This window comes from Capricornis sumatraensis, chromosome 2, assembly GCF_032405125.1.
Source record: "Capricornis sumatraensis isolate serow.1 chromosome 2, serow.2, whole genome shotgun sequence".
Taxonomy (NCBI): Eukaryota; Metazoa; Chordata; class Mammalia; order Artiodactyla; family Bovidae; genus Capricornis; species Capricornis sumatraensis.
Window position 1 is genome coordinate 203,557,593 of NC_091070.1, and position 13,402 is coordinate 203,570,994.

The following is a 13,402-nucleotide window of genomic DNA, read 5'->3' on the forward strand; positions in this document are numbered from 1 at the left end:
TTTGCCTGGCAAAATAATAAAGCTATCTTTTTCTACTTTACCAAAAGTTCTATCTTCCAGATATGATTCAGTACTGGTGTACAAAAAAACCTGAGCTTTGGCATCATTAGAAAAAAAATAAAACAGAAAAAGGAAGACTTTTAGGGAGTGGTAGGGACTCAGACTGGAGGGGTCAGGGAGCTGGCTAATCAGTCTTGAGTACTAGATGTTGGAGTTTGAAGTTGATGTTCACACCTTGGGGGATTCAAAGGCACAGAGAGCTCATTAGGAAGGCACTGGGTTTTCCTCATAGGAATTAAGGCCCCCAGGAGGAGAGTTTTGAAGGAAATATCCTCAGACTCCTGACCCATCCCTCACACAGAGCCCAACAGCAGGTAAAGAATGGCGGGGGTGCAGCAGGGGGGCCCACAGTTTGGGGCATCCCGTCCTCTGCCTGCCCTAGTTTTCTCTACTGTCTACAGATCTTCACACCTGCATGTCCTTTCATGTCTGTGCTTCTTGCTCTATCCTTTGCTTCTCTGTACATCTCTTCTTCCCTGTCTCTCTGACTTGCCTTTTTGTTTTCTCTCTGTCCAACTGCCCTTTCACTCTGTCTTTATCTGAGTTGCACAACTCCCTCAAGGCATCTGGCTTCCTGCTGCCAATAGCAACATAGAGGAGGAGGAGGAAGTGTTGTTGGGGAGACTGAAGCAATTAGGATTTTTAGGATATGGGAAAGAAGGAAGGGAGCTGCAAGGAGATCTCAGGGGAGTCAGGGATTTGGGGACCACCTTAAAATGGGATGTTTCTCTAAGGATCTCTTATTGAGGAGTGGGGAGCAAGACAGGCACCTACCACAAGATACCTGCAGTCCACTGATGCTCTCTGTCATACTCAGCAGGGATAGGGGACTGAGTGGGCTTTTGGAGCCTGCTAATCTATCCCCTATCCCCACTCCCCCGATTCTTCTCCGCTAAGCACCCCGTGCTCTTTCCCACACACATTCTGCACCATACCTGAAGAGACTTGAAGAGAACGGAGGTCACAGTGAGTGAAAAATTGCTTCTAGCAAATGCTGTAGCAGGGGGTGGAAGTCACAAGTGAGAAGTTACTGCAGTGCTCCAGGAACTAGGCATTAGGAACAAAGTTATATAACAAAGAGAACAGAGAAGATGGGAAAGTTCTTAGCTCTTCCATGTGGATCATGACTCTTATTTCTCTACACCAGGAGAAGGATGCAGGACTTCCTTTTGGGAAATCGCAGCTCTCTTACTGAGTTTATTCTTCTAGGATTCTCTGGCAACACAAAGATAAATGTTATTCTATTCAGCGTTTTCCTTTTCCTCTACCTTGTCACCCTTCTGGGCAATGGGCTCATTATCACCTTGATTCACAAGGATTCCCGCCTCCACACACCCATGTATTTTTTTTCTTAGTGTCCTGTCCATTCTGGATATGGGGTATGTCACCACCACCGTGCCCCAGATGCTGGTACATCTGGTTTCCAAGAAAAAGACCATTTCTTACGTTGGATGTGTGGCCCAGATGTACATCTTTCTGATGCTAGGTATCACTGAGTCTTGGCTTTTTGCAATCATGGCTTATGACAGGTATGTAGCCATTTGCCACCCCCTGAGGTATAATGTCATCATGAGCCCTTTGCTGTGTGGGTTAATGGTGGCCTTCTGTGGATTCTGGGGTACTAGTTGTGCCCTGATATACACCGTCTCTGCTATGATTCTTCCTTATTGTGGACCCAATGAGATAAATCACTTCTTCTGTGAAGTACCTGCAGTCTTGAAGTTAGCCTGTGCAGACACATCTCTCAATGACCAGGTGGGCTTCATCTTGGGCTTCATCCTTCTGTTGGTCCCACTCTCCCTCATCATCATTGTCTACATCAATATATTTGCGGCCATCGTGAGAATCCACTCATCCCAAGGGCGACTCAAGGCCTTCTCCACCTGTGCCTCCCACATCACTGTGGTCACCATGTTCTCTATTCCATGTATGGTTATGTACATGAGACCTGGATCAGAGGCCTCCCCAGAAGAGGACAAGAAGCTGGCTCTGTTCTACAACGTCATCTCTGCCTTTCTCAACCCCATCATCTACAGCCTGAGGAACAAAGATGTGAAGAGGGCTTTCCTCAAAGTGACAGGCTGGGGCAACGCACCAGAATGAAATCACAGAAGCTGGGGCACCAGCAACAAACCCAGAACACAGCCTACATGGCCTCTCCATCCAAATCCTTTCGAACATCCCTGGATACACCTGATATATCAGTTGGCTAGATTCAGTGGGGCTGCAAATCAGACAGAACACCTGAAGGGCTAAGGCAGTGGGTGTCCCTCAAGCACAAAGGCACTAGACAGTGGACTCCATGTAGGCAAGCCCCATGTTTGATTCATCTCTGTATCACCAGTTTATAAGATCTAGCAAAGAACTGGCATAATAAAATATTATTTATTAAAATAATAAAAATATTATTTTTATTTTTTATTACTAAATGAACACAAGACTGGGTGCTTGAGCTCTGGACTCATGAAATAAGTTCAAATTGATGGGGACAAGATGACTTCCAGATTCCCAGATCAGTGACCCAACTATAGCTTAATCAGGGACAAGTTCTGAAGTAAGACTAATTTAAGAGAACTAGATGGTTGTCCTATAAAATAGAGTCCAGGGATGTAATAAAGGTCAGTTTTCATTGAGTACTATTAAGAGAGAATGAGTTTAGGGCACAGAAAACCTCATGTCACTAAGGAAAGGAACTCTGTTTTAGTGAAGGGATATTTGTAGAAGGGAATAGAATCTCCTAGTTATTGGGTGAAAATCTCCTCCCACCCAGACACTTTTATAATGTATTTTCAACTTTATTGAAGTACACTGACATATAATGAACTGTAGGTATTAAAAGTAAATATTCTGATGAGTTCTGAAGCATGAATATAGCTGTAAAACCATCGCCATAATAAAAATCATCATAACCACAATCCCCCCAAGTTTTCTTGTGAGCTTTGCAATTCCTCTGTATTAGTCATCTATCTATTTCTATGTAACAAATCACCTGTCCTAATTTTATGTCTTAAAACAACAAACATTTATTTTTTTTTCACACTTACTGAGGGTCAAGAACTTGAAGGAAAGTTTGCTGGGTCCTCTGGATTAGGGGCTCTCAGAAGATTGCAATAAAGGTATCAGCTGGAAGAGTCGGTCTTCTAAAGTTAACTGGTGAAGAATCTACTTCTAAGCACAGATGACTGTTTGCAGGGTTAAGTCCTGCCAGGCTGTTGGATTGAGGGTCTCATTTTCTTCCTGACTATTGCTCAGTTCATTCATCACTTCCTTTCCTGTGGACCTCTCCCTATAGCAGTTCTCCATGTGGCAGCTGGCTTTATCTAAGCAAGCAAGATCCAACCAATCCATTCTGAAGGAGATCAGCCCTGGGATTTCTTTGGAAGGAATGATGCTAAAGTTGAAACTCCAGTACTTTGGCCACCTCATGCAAAGAGTTGACTCATTGGAAAAGACTGATGCTGGGAGGGATTGGGGGCGGGAGGAGAAGGGGACGACCAAGGATGAGATGGCTGGATGGCATCACTGACTCAATGGATGTGAGTCTGAGTGAACTCCAGGAGATGGTGATGGACAGGGCGGCCCGGCTTGCTGCAGTTCATGGGGTTGCAAAGAGTCAGACACGACTGAGTGACTGAACTGAACTGAACTGAACTGAACTGAAGCAAGCAAGAAAGAGAGCAAGAGAGAGACTGTGAGAAATGTGGAAGCCAGGATCTTTTGCAGCCTAATCTTGAATGTGACTTCCAATGACTTTGGGGATATTCATGAATAGCAAACTAAGGGGTTTAGCACAGACTCAAGGGGAGAGGATTACCTTAGACACGAATACCAGAATACAAGGGTCATTGGTTCATGCAAACTTCTCCCTTGTGACTCAGACTCTTGCTGCTACTCAAGGAGGGGTCTATGGTTGAGTGTCACCAGCATCACCTAGGAGTGGTTAAGAAGTACAGAATCTTGGCACCCTACACACCTTTGGGATCAGAATTTCACTTGAAAAGATATTTCAGGTGATTCTTATGCACATTCGAGTTTGGTAACAATGATTTAGCCAACACTGCAAGGACAGTATCAGACAACCTGTGTCAGTAGACATGTAGTGTAACTACAGCTTTTTTGTTGTTGTTGTTAAAAAATGTTTGTGAAAATTTAAGCTCAGAGTGAATAAAGCCTTTTAAAAACTAAGAGGAGAAACGTAAACTTCCTTGACACAGGTTTGGCTCCAGGGTTTCAGGTAAGACTGATCTTACATTCCCCTGTCTCTGAGATTTTATTTGTCATTTATATTGAGTCAGTCATTTGACACTGTAATTATCTTGAGAAAAACCTGAATTTGGCTTCTGTCCACCTTGTTTGTAACTCTCACTTTATTTTGTTGAGAAGAATAAGAAAGAGTAGCATATGGTTATCTGGAATTGGCAGAAAGAAAGGGGCTAGAGTATTGACATTTTATTATCTTATCTCAAAGAAAGGCAGCTTGTTTTGGTCCTATTTCCCTGCCAACTACCATCCATATCTTCACTTTCCTCGGGAAAAATTTTTTTAGAAAAAGTTGTCCATACTCTAATTTTTGTCCTACAGTCTTCTCTGAAAACACCATTTAGGTTTGACTCTTACTCACACATTAACACTTCCTTCACCACTACCTCAGTTCAGTTCAGTTCAGTCGCTCAGGCATGTCTGACTCTTCGCGACCCCATGAATCGCAGCACGCCAGGCCTCCCTGTCCATCACCAACTCCCGGAGTTCACTCAAACTCACATCCATTGAGTTGGTGATGCCATCCAGCCATCTCATCCTCTGTCATCTCCTTCTCCTCCTGCCCCCAATCCCTCCCAGCATCAGAGTCTTTTGCAATGAGTCAACTCTTCGCATGAGGTGGCCAAAGTACTGGAGCTTCAGCTTTAGCATCATTCCTTCCAAAGAACACCCAGGACTGATCTCCTTTAGAATGGACTGGTTGGATCTCCTTGCAGTCCAAGGGACTCTCAAGAGTCTTCTCCAATTTGTATGGAAATACAAAAAACCTCGAATTGCCAAAGCAATCTTGAGAAATAAGAATAGAACTGGAGGAATCAACTTGCCTGACTTCAGGCTCTACTACAAAGCCACAGTCATCAAAACAGTATGGTACTGGCACAAAGACAGACATATAGATCAATGGAACAAAATAGAAAGCCCAGAGATAAATCCACACACATATGGACACCTTATCTTTGACAAAGGAGGCAAGAATATACAATGGAGTAAAGACAATCTCTTTAACAAGTGGTGCTGGGAAAACTGGTCAACCACTTGTAAAAGAATGAAACTAGATCACTTTCTAACACCGCACACAAAAATAAACTCAAAATGGATTAAAGATCTAAATGTAAGACCAGAAACTATAAAATTCCTAGAGGAGAACATAGGCAAAACACTCTCAGACATAAATCACAGCAGGATCCTCTATGATCCACCTCCCAGAATTCTGGAAATAAAAGCAAAAATAAGCAAATGGGATCTAATTAAAATTAAAAGCTTCTGCACAACAAAGGAAAATATAAGCAAGGTGAAAAGACAGCCTTCTGAATGGGAGAAAATAATAGCAAATGAAGCAACTGACAAACAACTAATCTCAAAAATATACAAGCAACTTATGCAGCTCAATTCCAGAAAAATAAATGACCCAATCAAAAAATGGGCCAAAGAACTAAATAGACATTTCTCCAAAGAAGACATACGGATGGCTAACAAACACATGAAAAGATGCTCAACATCACTCATTATCAGAGAAATGCAAATCAAAACCACAATGAGGTACCACTTCACACCAGTCAGAATGGCTGCAATCCAAAAATCTGCAAGCAATAAATGCTGGAGAGGGTGTGGAGAAAAGGGAACCCTCCTACACTGTTGGGAATGCAAACTAGTACAGCCACTTTGGAGAACAGTGTGGAGATTCCTTAAAAAATTGCAAATAGAACTACCTTATGACCCAGCAATCCCACTGCTGGGCATACACACCAAGGAAACCAGAATTGAAAGAGACACATGTACCCCAATGTTCATCACAGCACTGTTTATAATAGCCAGGACATGGAAACAACCTAGATGTCCATCAGCAGATGAATGGATAAGAAAGCTGTGGTACATATACACAATGGAGTATTACTCAGCCGTTAAAAAGAATTCATTTGAATCAGTTCTGATGAGATGGATGAAACTGGAGCCGATTATACAGAGTGAAGTAAGCCAGAAAGAAAAACACCAATACAGTATACTAACACATATATATGGAATTTAGAAAGATGGCAATGACGACCCTGTATGCAAGACAGGAAAAAAGACACAGATGTGTATAACAGACTTTTGGACTCAGAGGGAGAGGGAGAGGGTGGGATGATCTGGGAGAATGGCATTCTAACATGTATACTATCATGTAAGAATTGAATCGCCAGTCTATGTCTGACGCAGGATACAGCATGCTTGGGGCTGGTGCATGGGGATGACCCAGAGAGATGTTATGAGGAGGGAGGTGGGAGGGGGGTTCATATTTGGGAACGCATGTAAGAATTAAAGATTTTAAAATTAAAAAAATAAAAAAACTAAAAAAAACTAAAAAAAAAAAAAGAATAAATAGTAAGATGTTACATATAAAATAAAAAAAAAAAGAGTCTTCTCCAACACCACAGTTCAAAAGCATCAATTCTTCGGCACTCAGCTTTCTTCACAGTCCAACTCTCACATCCATAATGACTACTGGAAAAACCATAGCCTTGACTAGATGAACCTTTGTTAGCAAAGTAATGTCTCTGCTTTTCAATATGCTGTCTAGGTTGGTCATAACTTTCCTTCCAAGGAGTAAGCTTCTTTTAATTTCATGGCTACGATAACCATCTGCAGTGATTTTGGAGCCCAAAAAATAAAGTCTGACACTGTTTCCACCGTTTCCCCATCTATTTCCCATGAACTGATAGGACTGGATGCCATGATCTTCATTTTCTGAATGTTGAGCTTTAAGCCACCTTTTTCACTCTCCTCTTTCACTTTCATCAAGAGGCTCTTTAGTTCCTCTTCACTTTCTGCCATAAGGGTGGGCTCATCTGCATATCTGAGGCCATTGATATTTCTCCAAGCAATCTTGATTCCAGCTTGTGCTTCAACCAGCCCAGCATTTCTCAAGATGTACTCTGCATATAAGTTAAATAAGCAGGGTGACAATATACAGCCTTAACGTACTCCTTTTCCTATTTGAAACCAGTCTGTTGTTCTGTGTCCGGTTCTAACTGTTGCTTCCTGACCTGCATACAGTTTTATCAAGAGGCAGGTTAGGTGGTCTGGTAGTCCCATCTCTTTCAGAGTTTTCCACAGTTTACTGTGATCCACAGAGTCAAAGGCTTTGGCATAGTCAATAAAGCAGAAATAGATGTTCTTCTGGAACTCTCCTGCTTTTTCAATGATCCTGTGGATGTTGGCAATTTGATCTCTGGTTCCTCTGCCTTTTCTAAAACCAGCTTGAACATCTGGAAGTTCACAGTTCACGTGTTGCTGAAGCCTGGCTTGGAGAATTTTGAGCATTACTTTACTAGCATGTGAGATGAGTGCAATTGTGCATAGTCTGAGCATTATTTGGCATTGCCTTTCATTGCAATTGGAATGAAAACTGACCTTTTCGAGTCCTGTGGCCACTGCTGAGTTTTCCAAATTTGCTGGCATATTGAGTGCAGCACTTTCACAGCATCATCTTTCAGGATTTGAGATAGCTCAACTGGAATTCCATCACCTCCACTAGCTTTGTTTGTAGTATTGCTTCCTAAGGCCCACTAGACTTCACATTCCAGGATGTCTGGCTCTAGGTGAGTGATCACACCATCGTGACTATCTGGGTCATGAAGATCTTTTTTTGTATAGTTCTGTGTATTCTTGCCACGTCTTCTTAATATCTTCTGCTTCTGTTAGGTCCAGACCATTTCTGTCCTTTATTGAGCCCATCTTTGCATGAAATGTTCCCTTAGTATCTCTAATTTTCTTAGGAGACTGGAATGCAAAAGTAGGAAGTCAAGAGACACCTGGAATAATAGGCAAATTTGGCCTTAGAGTGCAGAATGAAGCAGGGCAAAGGCTAATAGAGTTTTGCCAAGAGAACGCACTGGTCATAGCAAACACCTTCTTCCAATAACACAAGAGAAGACTCTACACATGGACATCACCAGATGGTCAACACCGAAATCAGATTGATTATATTCTTTGCAGCCAAAGATGGAGCAGCTCTATACAGTCAGCAAAAACGAGATCAGGAGCTGACTATGGTGGAGATCATGAACTCCTTATTGCCAAATTCAGACTTAAACTGAAGAAAGTGAGGAAACCACTAGACCATTCAGGTATGACCTCTAACTCAATTAAACTAAGCCATGCCGTGTGGGGTCACCCAAGATGGACAGTTCATGGTGGAGAGATCTGACAGAATGTCGTCCACTGGAGAAGGGAATGGCAAACCACTTCAGTATTCTTGCCTTAAGAACCTCATGAACAGTATGAGAAGACAAAATGATAGGATACTGAAAGAGGAACTCCCCAGGTCGGTAGGTGCCCAATATGTTACTGGATATCAGTGGAGAAACAACTCCAGAAAGAATGAAGGTATGGAGCCAAAGCAAAAATAATACCCAGCTGTGGATGTGACTGGTGATAGAAACAAGGTCCGACGCTGTAAAGAGCAATATTGCATAGGAACCTGGAATGTCAGGTCCATGAAACAAGGCTAATTGGAAGTGGTCAAATGGTAGATGGCAAGAGTGAACGTTGATATTCTAGGAATCAGCAAACTAAAATGGACTGGAATGGGTGAATTTAACTCAGATGACCATTATATCTACTACTGTGGGCAGGAATCCCTCAGAAGAAATGGAGTAGCCATCATGGTCAACAAAAGAGTCCAAAATGCAGTACTTGGATGCAATCTCAAAAATGACAGAATAATCTCTGTTCATCTCCAAGGCAAACCATTCAATATCACAGTAATCCAAGCCTATGCCCCAACCAGTAACACTGAAGAAGCCGAAGTTGAACAGTTCTATGAAGACCTACAAGACCTTTTAGAACCAACATCCAAAAAAGATGTCCTTTTCATTATAAGGGACTGGAATGCAAAAGTAGGAAGTCAAGAAACACTTGGAGTAACAGGCAAATGTGGCCTTGGAGTACGGAATGAAGGGGAAAGGCTGATAGAGTTTTGCCAAGAGAACGCACTGGTCATAGCAAACACCCTCTTCTAACAACACAAGAGAAGACTCTACACATGGACATCACCAGATGGTCAACACCAAAATCAGATTGATTATATTCTTTGCAGCCAAAGATGGAGAAGCTCTATACAGTCAGCAAAAACAAGACCAGGAGCTGACTGTGGCGGAGATCATGAACTCCTTATTGCCAAATTCAGACTGAAATTGAAGAAAGTGAGGGAAACCACTAGACCATTCAGGTATGACCTAAATCAAATCCCTTGTGATTACACAGTGGAAGTGAGAAATAGATTTAAGGGACTAGATCTGACAGACAGAGTGCCTGATGAACGTATAGATGGAGGTTCATGACATTGTACAGGAGACAAGGATCAAGACCATCCCCATGGAAAAGAAATGCAAAAAAGCAAAATGGCTGTCTGAGGAGGCCACACAAATAGCTGTGAAAAAAAGAGAAGCAAAAAGCAAAGGAGAAAAGGAAAGATATAAGCATCTGAGTGCAGAGTTCCAAAGAATAGCAAGAAGAGATAAGAAAGCCTTTCTCAGTGATCAATGCAAAGAAATAGAGGAAAAGAACAGAATGAGAAAGACTAGAGATCTCTTCAAGAAAATTAGAGATACCAAGGGAACATTTCATGCAAAGATGGGCTCAATAAAGGACAGAAATGGTCTGGACCTAACAGAAGCAGAAGATATTAAGAAGACATGGCAAGAATACACAGAACTATACAAAAAAGATCTTCATGACCCAGATAGTCACGATGGTGTGATCACTCACCTAGAGCCAGACATCCTGGAATGTGAAGTCTAGTGGGCCTTAGGAAGCAATACTACAAACAAAGCTAGTGGAAGTGATGGAATTCCAGTTGAGCTATCTCAAATCCTGAAAGATGATGCTGTGAAAGTGCTGCACTCAATATGCCAGCAAATTTGGAAAACTCAGCAGTGGCCACAGGACTCGAAAAGGTCAGTTTTCATTCCAATTGCAATGAAAGGCAATGCCAAATAATGCTCAGACTATGCACAATTGCACTCATCTCACATGCTAGTAAAGTAATGCTCAAAATTCTCCAAGCCAGGCTTCAGCAACACGTGAACTGTGAACTTCCAGATGTTCAAGCTGGTTTTAGAAAAGGCAGAGGAACCAGAGATCAAATTGCCAACATCCACAGGATCATTGAAAAAGCAGGAGAGTTCCAGAAGAACATCTATTTCTGCTTTATTGACTATGCCAAAGCCTTTGACTCTGTGGATCACAGTAAACTGTGGAAAACTCTGAAAGAGATGGGACTACCAGACCACCTAACCTGCCTCTTGATAAAACTGTATGCAGGTCAGGAAGCAACAGTTAGAACCGGACACGGAACAACAGACTGGTTTCAAATAGGAAAAGGAGTACGTTAAGGCTGTATATTGTCACCCTGCTTATTTAACTTATATGCAGAGTACATCTTGAGAAATGCTGGGCTGGTTGAAGCACAAGCTGGAATCAAGATTGCTTGGAGAAATATCAATGGCCTCAGATATGCAGATGAGCCCACCCTTATGGCAGAAAGTGAAGAGGAACTAAAGAGCCTCTTGATGAAAGTGAAAGAGGAGAGTGAAAAAGGTGGCTTAAAGCTCAACATTCAGAAAATGAAGATCATGGCATCCAGTCCTATCAGTTCATGGGAAATAGATGGGGAAACGGTGGAAACAGTGTCAGACTTTATTTTTTGGGCTCCAAAATCACTGCAGATGGTTATCGTAGCCATGAAATTAAAAGACGCTTACTCCTTGGAAGGAAAGTTATGACCAACCTAGACAGCATATTGAAAAGCAGAGACATTACTTTGCTAACAAAGGTCCATCTAGTCAAGGCTATGGTTTTTCCAGTAGTCATTATGGATGTGAGAGTTGGACTGTGAAGAAAGCTGAGTGCCGAAGAATTGATGCTTTTGAACTGTGGTGTTGGAGGAGACTCTTGAGAGTCCCTTGGACTGCAAAGAGATCCAACCAGTCCATCCTAAAGGAGGTCAGTCCTGGGTGTTCATTGGAAGGACTGATGCTAAAGGTGAAACTCCAATACTTTGGCCACCTGATGCGAAGGGCTGACTCATTGGAAAAGACCCTCATGCTGGGAAAGATTGAGGGCAGGCAGAGAAAGGGATGACAGAGGATGACATGGTTGGATGACGTCACCAGCTCAGTAGACATGAGTTTAGGTATTCTCTGGGTTCGGTGATGGACATGGAGACCTGGCATGTGCAGTCCGTGTGTTCGTAAACAGTCAGATATAACTGAGAGACTAAACTGAACTGAACTGAAGATTTGAGAAAGTCCTAACTGCCATACAGTCAGGGCTTAGACTACTTACTATTGTTTGGTTGTACAAAATATGAATATTATTTTAGGTAAATCTGTGCTCCCACTAGCAATGTATGAAATCCATGTTTCGTTGTATACTGGCGAACTCTGATATGTTGTCTTAAAAACTCTGCCAGTTTCTGAACATGAACAAGTGTTTTCTCACTGTTATATTATTTGCATTTCTTTGGTGCCTACTGTGGTGTGATTTCCCCAAATGTTTATTAATTATATGATTTTTTAAAAAAAGAACTGTTGTCAGTTTTCCTGATTGTTTATATTTTCTTTCCAATTTGTCAAAGCTCCTTCTTTGTTAATGATTTTATTCATATGTCTGTATGTCTGTTGCAGTTATGTGCCCTGTGTTGTTATTTGCCTTTGATTTTGCTTCATTATTTATAAAACACTCTAGCACCTGGATGGTAGAATTGGATATTATGTTTGGGGATGTTTTGAACGTGCACCCTTGGCATGGCCTATGTCCTCTCATGGAGGGAACAGACATTCATGTTATATTTTTTGGTCAGCCTAGCTGATTATTTTGCAAGGAATTTCGTAGGCAATGAACATTAGCAAGAGGCTTGGAAAGATGAACCCAAGGGGGCAACATGTTAGCTTATGGGACAAGTTTCCAGAAACTCATGGGAATTGCTTTGATGAGTGCTGAAGTTCCTTGGCACCTAGCAGGCAGTAAACATGCGTGATGCTCAGTACATAACCCTGCAGGTCTATGAAACGGGAAAAAACGATTCATATTTGTAAAGATTCTGTGAGAAATAATCATTGTTTCAGGGAAAGTCCCTTCAAGCAAGAGAGAACAGAGCAAAAACTCCCCACTAGATATTTAACCTCTCTCTCTTAATTCTCTAATTTTTGCATCCAGGGGTTGTATTCACCTCCCCCAAACCCCCAATTTCTCTCATCCTTAAGTGGACAAAGTCCCTTCTCCTTGAGACTACCCAAGAGAGGCTATAGTTTTCAAAAAATAGACACTATTATTAGTAGAAACAAGGAGAAAGGGGAAATCAAGAGTATAAAACTAGAAAATAACAGAAACAAATGGTGGTAAAAGAGAATTTTTCACTTTCTCAGACAACTTCGATTGACCCTAGATGATCTAACTGACACAGCTTGTGAATGGGTTATATAGGTTCATTTCCTCCTCCTCAAGTCCCTTCTGCACCTTAGAATCTCCACTTAACCATTTCTGAGTTTCTCCTTCTTCCTCTCTCTCCCCCTCCACCACCCATTTTTCCCTTTCTCTCTAGAGATCCAGTCACTCCCACAGACCAGGAAGATCATGGCCATATAAGAGTTGGTAATTCATCCCTGAATAAAAAATTTTATAAATTAAAACTAACATTTGCTAAAAAATTAATGTAGGACAATTCTGTACCTTTAGTGTATTATCACATTTAATCATTACAACTTCCTTGTGAGGAAGAGATCTAAACCTTAGAATTAAGTTAAATGAGCTGCAAGAATTCACGTGCCTAGTGAGTGGTAAAGCCAAGTCTCTCATCCTGGTCTGCCTGGCACTAGAGTCCAGGCTCTTGACCACTGTGTTAGATCTGGATCCTCTTTGTCTCAAACCACAGCACCGTACATAATGCTGATGACCAAGCACCCTGTTCTCTCCCACAGGCCCAGGGTGAACAGTTAGCTATATGAAGACCAGCACTTCAGGTCTCATGAAAGTGTGTTTGAGGAGTTGATGAGTGTGTGTTCTGCATTGTATGGCTCCCCACATCTTCATCTTTAAAGCA

General features: G+C 41.9%; 1 pseudogene; it reads left to right on the top strand.

Moving 5' to 3' along the window:
• Positions 1-1,214: 1,214 nt before the first annotated feature.
• Positions 1,215-2,163, top strand: LOC138073355 (olfactory receptor 2A12-like; annotated as a pseudogene).
• The last annotated feature ends 11,239 nt before the right edge of the window (positions 2,164-13,402 follow it).